The 10,413-nt window shown below is 41.9% G+C and overlaps 1 pseudogene; it reads left to right on the top strand.

Annotated features, from left to right (window-relative positions):
* The first annotated feature begins 208 nt into the window (after positions 1–208).
* LOC147001639 (uncharacterized) lies at positions 209–7,035 on the top strand (annotated as a pseudogene).
* The last annotated feature ends 3,378 nt before the right edge of the window (positions 7,036–10,413 follow it).

Here is a 10,413-nt window from a genome sequence, read left to right as displayed (position 1 = left end):
GGTCTGAATGCGAATAGCCCCCAAATGTTTGGGAAGGCTTAAGAGGTGGAGCCTAATGGAGGAGGTTCAAAAGCCCATAGCATTCCCTGTCACCTATCTGTGGATCAGATGTAAACTGATCATGAGGGGCTCCAGGAAAGGCACCGCAGAAAAGGACCAGGTTGGGGAGAACGAGTTAGCAGGTAGGTCATGGCAGTTCCTAGTGACATCATCAGTAATGCCTTCCTTGGACAATCTCTTGTATCTAGGAGAGAACTAGAAACTTCTGTGATGTCATCTCTGTGTTGTGGTAACAGCAACTGCCTGTGAGTCATCCCTTCGTTTGCTCTGGGTTCAGCAACAGGGATGTTTTCCTGGCTGTTCAGGCTATGTCAGAAAGAGAATGGAGATGAAGGAGAGACCAGACCAACACAGAAGGAAGAGGAAATCCTCTCTCTTAAAAAAGGAAGAAGGAAATCATTCTGGAGAAGGCACAGTGAGTCCTAGGCAGAGTTGGGGAACTTCCTGGTAGATTTAGGCTTGAGCTGGGCCTTCCAGGAGTAGGTCTTACAAGCTGAAGCCTTGGACTTTGTCAATGTCAGACAAAGAGTCAAGAATTTCTGATGATTGGTTTGACAGAGCCAGGAATTGACAAACCTGCAGCTACTTTTCTGGGAGCTATTTAATTTCATTGTGAGTGACAAAGAATGCCAGGAGTGGGCACTATGAGAATAACAGTGTGTTATTCCTTTCATAGAAGGGAGTTGAAGAACTTCATCTTCCAGATTACTGTAGGTTACATGAGTCTCTGAAGAAAAGAACAGAGAAGGATGCTCCCCTGGTCATGTCATGTGGTGAGGTCTCAGACACTTTGGATTTGAAGACACACGATTAATTAGGGCTTAATAGTGCTAAGCACGATGAACTTCAGAATTTCCCTGCATCACATCTGATATGACCTGACAATGTTCCCTGTATCTTTATTTCTGAGGCATCTTATAGATTTCAGGGCAAGGGGGCCTGTAATAGGGAGTGTGGCATATGTCTGATAATGATGGTTAGGAAGAAGAACATAGCTTGGCAAACTAGCTGGAAGAGAGCTTTTCTGCTCTTTTAGGGATTCACCCTGTCTTTACCTTTTCTCTCCCTCAATCTTCTCCTTGGGACTCAGAATGGTCTCCCCTGCCCCTGGGCCATCAAGTATGCAAATTCATTTTTGTTTTTCATTCTCCAGGGTCTGCTTCATCTGAAAATTCCAACATCACTAATCAGACATCAAATATAAATGAAGTAGAAGAACTGAAATTGTATATGAGGAAGATCAGCAATGACATGGAGGAAATGTGTGGAGTCCTGGAACTTTACAAGTGTGAAGATTTGAACTACAGGTAGTAATTATGCCCAGTACCCTGTTGACTGTATTGTGCCATCTGTTAACCCAATTTCCTTCCATGAATGGAGTGTGTTATCTCCCATCATTCCATTAAGTAGCCCTGACAGGTGTTTCATTGTTGGATAAACAAGGTGCTGTGTGTTTATTATCATCTTCTTTTGTACTTGACCTTGGGGTGCTTGCAATCTGATTCTTGTTGTAAAGAGCTGAAAGGACCTGCTCACACTTGCTGCCTCTCATTGTGTGAATGCAATGCCTGCAGGCTATCATGGCTTTACTCTGATATTGTTCATTATATTCTGAGAGATGGCACCTCCCTGGATTTATTTGGCATTCTAATTGTGTCTGTGTGTGTGAATGTAGTTGTGTGTGTTTTGTTCAGGACTGGGGCTCTGGGACCTTTGATGGTGTCTGAGGACTTGTGTGATGCACAGTTTGCAGGTCCTGATAGTATTGAGTCCATAGAGGCCCAAAGTGATCACCAGGGAAGTTTGCTCCTGGTGTTTCCTTGCTGTCACACAAGAATCCCCTGGGGGAGGAGGTGTGATAAAGCCTTTGTCCTGTAAATACTAGTGGCGTCCTCTGGGAATTCCCATAACAACAGGAACCAAACAAAGGAATGAGAATCCCTACCTTAAAAATAAGAGGAAAGCCATTACACATATCTACTGGACCCATGCCTGTGGCACATTGTAGTGGAAAATTGTCATAGAAGTAGTCTATTCCTTCATGCTTGCCCTGGAAGCTCTTGAAGGTAAGCTACCTCCATTTGGTCCCCTGGCTCTGCTGTCCTCTGCCCAGGATAGTAAGTTTAATTAGCATCAAGTGGACCCAGTTTGAATGAGCCAGGATGTGGCATGCACTTGGCTTGGGTAGCCTGTTTGCACATGATTATTGAATCCTTAATTCAGCAGATTATTTGCTTCTTGGGCCATGCCCTAACACAGGATGAACACTGAATTCAACATCATTAAATCACAACATGAGAAGACAATGGTGGATATGGAGAAAATGACCAAGTCCATAAAGGGTTCCATGGACTACTCCAAGGAACTGATCGAGGATAATTATTCTTACAGGTGAGTCAGTTGCACAACTGAGACCTCCACAACTAGGCAGGGAATGCTTCTGTCCTTTTAGGACTTTGAACAAAACCAAGGGCTCTGGATCCATGCTATGTGTTTTTTTATCCAGGAACCCTGCCCTGAGGCTAGGGTCTTGGATTTGTACCTCTTGGACTCAGTTGTCCTAAGTGTGAAGAGTGTCTAAGACCCTCCAATCTTTATTCTTCCAAATTCAAGATCCTCTACATAGAAAACTTTTCCACCGTGCTGGAATATCCAGGAACCCTTGAACCTCTAGTATTCTGACGAAAGATTAAAAGATGTAGGATTCTTGACAAAAATGGAAAGAGTGTACACCTGTTGGGTCTTCTCAACTCTCTCAGAGGGGTAAGCCCTCTACCTGCTGAAGGTTTTTTTGGTACCACAGACCTATAATCAACCATGAGGAACATTTCCTCTTCTGTGATGTATAGGGAGCACTCTTGGTGTCAGGGTTTTCAGAAGTTTGTTGAGTCCTGTGGAATATGGCTGGTATCTTGATTTCACTTGCCTCTGTTTGGTGCTGCTATGTATAGTGTGGACTCTTCTGGGGCTGTCTGGGGATCAGGGCCCTTGCAGGGATCATGGGACTTGGAGGAGGGGTAAGCAAATGGAATCTGGCTGGGAATCATCCAATTTTGCTTTGTGGATCAGCATCAAGGAGCAACACCTCTTTTGTGAGTGCACTCAACTCAATGAAAAAGTAAGGATATTACTGAATGAGAACAGAAAGCTGCTGGTGGAGCAGGCTGGAACACAAGTGTCCTGTGGGGAAGAAAAGAGGTTCTGTGAGGAGGCCAGCAAGAACATCTGTGTCCCAAGTGCCAAGGAGCAGCAGGTAGGATAATATATATCAGAGGCCGATGGCCCTCATGTATAACCATAAACATAGACAATCCAATGTAACAGTCCAACAACTTCTCCAGGCACTCACCTATGTCTCCTCCAAGTGTTTGTTTATGTGATCATCTACAGGCCTCTCTGTGGAGGTAGCCTGGTTCAGGAAACTGCAAGTTTGGCACAATAGATACCTCATTGTTTTCTGCTCAATTATGATTTTATGTGAATAAGTCTGTGTGTGCTTGTGTGTGTGTCTGTGTCTGTGACTGTGTGTCTGTGTGTTTCTTTTTGTGTATACATGGTTTTCCTGACTTGTGTCTCTCTCGGTGTGTTGGGAGGCCCTTCAATGACATCTGAATTATCCACTCATTCTCTATATTACTTCTTTGAGCCTTGGACTCTCAATAAACCTGACATTTCCTGTTTTGTTCTGTCCAGTAGTCTTGGCATCTCTTGTCCACTATCAGGAGGTATTCCGTCTCTTATTTATTTCAACAAACTGATAAACAATACAGCTATTTTAAAAATAAGTTTTAGATTTCTTTACTTTCCCTGCATAGAGTTATCTCCCTGGGAGATATCGGTTTGTCTTATTGGCTCCACCATGAACATGCACAGAATCCTACAGCTCATTCCTCTGCTAACATGGTTTTTGCTAACTATATCGTGGGCATGGCTTTGTTTCAGGATAGATTCCCCCTCATAATTGGCACAGCACTGCATTTAAGAAATGTCACAGCATGTCATTTCATCAGCTTTCTTCTGACTGATATTGAGTAAGATTTAAGATCACATGAACTGTAATAGGTTCAAAAGTTCCTGGGTAGTGACCAAAAGTCACTGTCTTCCTCTGAAGCTACCAAGGATCCTGTGTAGGTATAGTGAAGCAATACCTACACAGAGAGTCAACATGGGGCTTGCTGGAGGCTTTTCTTAGGAATCTCTTTCTTGGGAATTTGGTACTGGGTTGTCCAGGTTATCTGTGCAGAGCTTGTAACTTCCTTGTAGGACCAGCAAGTATCTGGATAAAAAAGTTTCTGAAGAGGAGTTAATTACAGATGAGGGCAGCAAAGACTGCCTGAGTCTAAGAACCTTATACATATACACATCAGAGGTCCTAGAAGGTGCTCATGCAACAGGAAATATGCTGGGCGAGAGTAACATTTTCATTGATTTGTGTTTGTGTGTCTCTGTGTGTGTATTGTGTGGTGTGTATGTTTGTGTGTCTTGTGTGTGTGTTTGTCTGTGTGTGTTTGGACCACTTGTGGCTGAGCTTGTTTATACTAAAGTTGTGTGTTTGTGTAATACTAGGTAATCTTGTGTTTGTGATATGGGTGCTTGTATATACAAATGTGTGTGTTTGTTTGTGTGTGTGCGTGTGTGATTGTTCATAAATGCAGCTGTGTGTGTCTCTAGAGACCAAATTTAATGAGAAATGCACTCTGAGGTTTTAGTTTGCACCTATGAAATATCAAATACAGCAGTCCAATTATTCTGCATGCTCAACTAACTCCCAAATAAAAAGAACACAAAAATTATTTTAGGGTCAGATTTTTAACTGACTAGAGACAAAACTATTAATTCTCATTGAAATCTTTAGAGCATATAAAAGGGATATGGTATATGGAGGGAAGGAGGAGGTTGCTGTATAAAATCTACGTGTTTATGTCCCTTTTCTGCTCTTGGTGAATTGTGAAGGACCACCTGAAGGTCAGGTGGCTCAATGTGTCTTCTAAGCATTCCAGGTTGTTTTCCTCATTTCTTGCCACCATTACATGTCCTGCTATCTCTGCTCAGTAAAGCTTTGCCTTGTAGTTTGTCTTGGATTTTACTCATTGAGAGATTGAGTTGCTTGGAGCTGAACTTGCATCCAGCAGAATTCCCATAGCTGTGGAGCAAAACCAGGCCTGTTTCAGGAGCCCATTGAGGGTCTAGATAATCTAAAGTCCTCACGCTATCTTATCTGTGTAGCATTCAGCATGGCTTTTCTTCAAAATCATTTTCTCAGAGTTAAAATCAGCCTCAGTGGAGTTTGGGAGAAATGAGGACCTTCAGACAGTTCTGGTAGTATAAAATTGAGTATGTTTGTTGGAAGCCATGTTCAGAAAGTGGGAAAGAAGTCCTCTTTGACCCAGTGCTTCCAGAACAAGGAGGAGATATCCACAGAGTCTATGGTGCTCAGGGTTGTAGTGGTCCTCAGAGCAGCCCTGAAGGAGAGGCTATCCTGATGTCCATCTGCTGAAGAACAGAAAGATACTGTGTGGTGTAGCCCTTCCATGAACTCAGTGTGAGATAATCCATGCAAGCATGTGTCCTTCAACTAGTCAGCCGTATCTTACTCAAAATAGCCCTGACACAATCACATTCTGGGGAGAAAATGGTTCGTTTGGATCCTAGTTATAGATAGTTCATATTACTCTGGGCTCATACCATTGGACACCAAGTCAGTCAGGTGATGGAAAAGGGAGATCCTATTGGAAGAAACTCTTTTTTAGGAACAAGTCTGAAACAGTGAACAAGAACAAGAGGCTGTTCCACCACCAACATGTGACCCTAGGCTGGGAAACAAACGTATTCTACACAGCCTTAAGAACTTACTGAGTCAGATTGGATAATAGGACAAGTACCCTGAATCCCAGACCGGTTTAGGAGTGGAAAGGATATCACTGACTGAGCTGCCTATATGCTATGCTCAGTAAGTACCTTTCCCATTCAAGATTTGCTTCTTTTATGCCTCCAAAGTAATCTGGGAGATTTTTATATTAGTATTAACCAGGAAACTAAATAGGTCACAGTAATACAATATGCTCGTATTGCAAAACACAAATATTATGTATGTTTGAGGGTGTGCCCTTCAATAGTCATAGATGTACAGGGGTGTTGTTCTGTTTCTTCAGAACCATCACATTTAAGGTTCATTACCTAGCCTTGTGAATATATTTATTTAGCAAACTTTTGCAGGTTCTAGGATCTATGAAGTACCCATGGGTTTTGTGTTGTATGGTTTCTATGGTTATTTACAGATAGAGGGATTGACAAGAGGAACCCTGTGAGGTTCCTGCACTGGAGAAAAAAATCATAGCCTTCACTTCAGTTCAGGGCATGCTCCCACCCCATAAGGATCCACATGGTTTTCAAGGTTGCACACATCTCTCTTGAACTCACATTCAGACATTGCTACAATGTTATTACTCAATATAATATATCTGCACAACTGGGGAAATGTGGTGTTTTTTAAAACTCTAGTATAATGTGTAGTTGCAAGTTTAGTTTCTATCAGTTTTTAAATGGTGAGAAATAATTTCAAGCTCAGGTGCTCTATGACAATTGGGATGCACGGAATGATCTCAGCTGATAGGTTATGTTGCTTTGTCCAGCTGAATAGAGCTGATCTGGGAGGGATAGCTCAATTGAAAAATGCTTACCAGGCCTTTGTTTCTTCCTTCCCTAAGTGTGAAATACTCCAACAGACACCGGAACATGGCACAGACCACGGTCTCCCTCAGAGAAGTGCTGGAGGAGGAGCACTGAGAGTGTACCAAAAAACACCACTATTGCCTCTCATCCCTAATAACCATGGCTGTAATGGGCTATATACGCTTCCTTTATTTTGGTTTCTTTGGTATGAACAGGCCTTAATTTCATCTAGCCTCTGGCCCAGGAAGAGTGCACATTTAAAGGGACTTAGAGAAGTGCTGAGACACATCAACTGCTACTGGGCATCCATGAAGACTCTGAGTGCAAATTTATCTTTTCCTGATGGGTCATCATGAATAATTACATGGAGATCAGTCAACAAAATTGTATAAACTGGGACCCAATTCTACAACATCAGTTCTGTTTTGACTTGGGAGGCCATATCCTTCAGACCTACACTCTAAAAGGAGAGTGTTGCTTAAATTTCTCCTGCAAAGATTGCTACCTCCAGGAATTGCTTTTCTATTCAATTACCAAACAGCCACAGGCTGTAAGTCTGTGCTACAAAATGTGCAGACAAAAATTTTGTGTTACACAATTTTTATGGTTTGACTTTGCTTTGAGTTTTGATTAGTTTAGTTATTTGGTTTTTCATGTTTTCATTCAAAGTTTTGTTATATATTGGTTGTTTATTTGTTCTTGTAATTAATTTGATATTTTGATAAGGCTATACATAGTACATATTGACTGTCAGCTTTGAGTTACAATTGAGTTCATTGCATTTATTCTTATGATTAATATAGTAATCTCCAACTCTTCACTCTTAAGAACCTTATTATTCAGGGGTGATCATGAAATCCCACAGATATTAGTCCCAGATGGATCTCTGCATTCTTCATGGGACTTGGGCCCCATAGTTTCTTCCCAGACAGACTGAACTACAAAGTCTATCATACATTCATTGTGGAGAGTGTGTCAAACTCTCTGGATAGGACTTAATGTTGGAAAACTTACCCATGCTGCATCCTTGTTGTGAAATATTTAGCTACTGTGAAAATAATGTGGATGACGGTGTTGAACACACTAATGGCAAATACATCAGTATTTCTGTAATAGCTCTCACTAAGTCAAAGCAGAGTCTAAGGGAATAAAAAGCTGTCAGAAAACACAACAGTGTATGCTTCTGCTTTCCTTCAAATATACAGTCACTGGTAACTGCAAGTAGAGATAATAAATTCCAACATTTTGGGGGGACAGGTTTCTGTGGGGGTTCTTCAACGTTCATTTTATTACTTTATGATTCACCTGTGTCTGCCCAAAGACATCATTCAAAAATGATGAAGATTGTAATTAGGTATCAGCTCATAAAGTCCTAAGAAATGCCTTTTTCTTTGATATTTTCTTTACTTACATTTCAAATGTAAAACCCTTTCCTAGTTTCCCCTCTGAAGATCCCCTTTTTTCTACCCCTAACCCCTGATCCCCAACCCACGCACTCCCTCTTCCTGGCCTTGGCATACCCCTCTACTGGGGCATAGAACCTTCCCAGAACCAAGGATCTCCTCCCAGTGATGACCGACGAGGCCTTCCTCTACTACATATTTAGCTAGAGCCTTGAGTTCTACCATGAGTTTTCTTTGGTTGGTGGATTAGTCCCAGGGATCTCTGGAGCTACTGGTTAGTTCATATTGTTTTTCCTCCTATGGGGCTGCAAACCCTTCAACTCCATAGGTCCTTTCTCTAGCTCTTTCACTGGGGACACTGTATTCTGACCAATGGATGGCTGTGAGCATCTACTGCTGTGTTGGTCAGGCACTGGTAGAGCCTCTCAGTAGACAGCTATATCAGGCTCCTGTCAGCAATCTCTTGTGGGCATCCTTAGTAGTATCTTCCCATAATTCAATCACAGGGTCAGCACCCAATCAGTGGTTTAGAAGCTCTGACCACCAGAGAATTTCTAAACCTGATATACAACTTCAGCAAATTGGCTGGATAGAAAACTAACTCGATGAAATCAGTATCTTTCCTTTATTCAAAAATGATAAACAGGCTGAGAAAGAAATTAGGGAAATGACACCATTCTCAAGAGTGACAAACAATAGAAAATATCTTGCGGTGACTAACTAAGCAAGTGAAAGGCCATCCTGAGCCTTCCCCACCTGGTGATCCATCCCACATTCAGATACCAAACCCACATACTATGGAAGATGCCAATAAGTGCTTTCTGACAGAAGCCTGCTATAGCTATCTCCTCAGAGGCTCCACCTGAGAGTGACAAATACCAAGGCACATTTTTATGACCCCTCTTTGGAATGAGCATAGAGTCCCCAGTGGAAGAGTTGGAGAAATGACTGAATGAGCTATAGGGGTTTGCAACCGTAGGAAGAACAATAATATCAACCACCCATATATCCTAGAACTCCCAGGAACTAATCTTCCAATCACACATGTAGTGACCCATGACTCTAGGCACATGTGTGGCAGATGACAGCCTTGTTGGACATCAATGGGAGGAAAGGCCCTTGGTCCTTTAAAGGCTCAATGCCCTAGCCTAGGGGAATGCCAGGGTAGCAAGAGAGTTCTGTGTGGTTGTGTGGAGGAGCACCCTCATAGAAGCAGTTGGAAGGGGCATGAGTTAAGGGGGTTCTACGCAGAAAACCAGAAAAACGGCTAACATTTTAAACGTAAGATTATAGTGTTTTAAAATAGAAAAAAAATGAATTGAAGACTCAGAAATTAAACTAGACTTTTGGACATTTCATCTCCTACAAACTCAAAAATATACAATCCAAAAAGAAACATCTTCAATAAATGATGCTCGTCTAACTTGCAGTAAGTATGTAGAAAAATGAAAGTAGATGCATATTTGTCACCTGGCACAATACTCAAGGCCAGGTGGATTAAAGAACTCAACATAAAACCAGATTCACTGAATCTAACTGAAGAGAAAGCAGGGAAGAGCATAAATCTCATGGGAATGGGGTTAAATGTCATAAACAGAATTCCAATAGCTCAGGTTCTAACATTAAAAATTTATAAATGGGCCACAAGAAACTGAAAAGCTTGTATAAGACAAAGGGCATAGCCAATAGGATAAATTGGCAATCTACATATTGGGAAAACAATGTTCACCAGCAATATCAAGGTCTGTCTGATCCACAGTCAGGACTATGAAGCTCAACCCTATCTCAGAAAGCAAAGCAAAACAAAAATAAAAATAAATATTTGCCAAGAAAGCACTAGGTTGAACAGTACTCTCGTCTGTCTGAAATGCCCAAACGTGGTGGTGTGTGCTGTAGATTCAGCTACTCAGGAAACTGAGGCAGGAGGATGGTTTGATGCTAGGGATTAGATGGGAAGAACATAACAGACCCCATATCCTTATAAAAATAACCCAAATAACTCAAACAACATCCTCATTCCTAAAACCAAAAGCCCCAGAGTGTGAAGTAAGTGCATTTGTGTGTCTGTGTGTGTGTATGTGTGTGTGTGTGAGAAAGAGAGAGAGACAGAGAGAGACAGAGAGACAGAGAGACAGAGACAGACTGAGACAGAGAGACAGCAAGAGAGAGACAGAGAGGTGGTGTTAGCCCAGGGGAGCTTAGAAATAGTGACCATTTTTATTTCAGCTTCTAGAATGCTGGTTTTAGCCGCACGGCCATCACATTCATTTGAAAATGT

The sequence above is a fragment of the Mus caroli genome, unplaced genomic scaffold (genome assembly GCF_978045245.1).
Source record: "Mus caroli unplaced genomic scaffold, Mus_caroli_1 scaffold_12, whole genome shotgun sequence".
NCBI classification, from domain to species: domain Eukaryota; kingdom Metazoa; phylum Chordata; class Mammalia; order Rodentia; family Muridae; genus Mus; species Mus caroli.
Note: the sequence above shows the minus strand (reverse complement) of the source record. Positions and strands in the feature narration are given on the sequence as shown.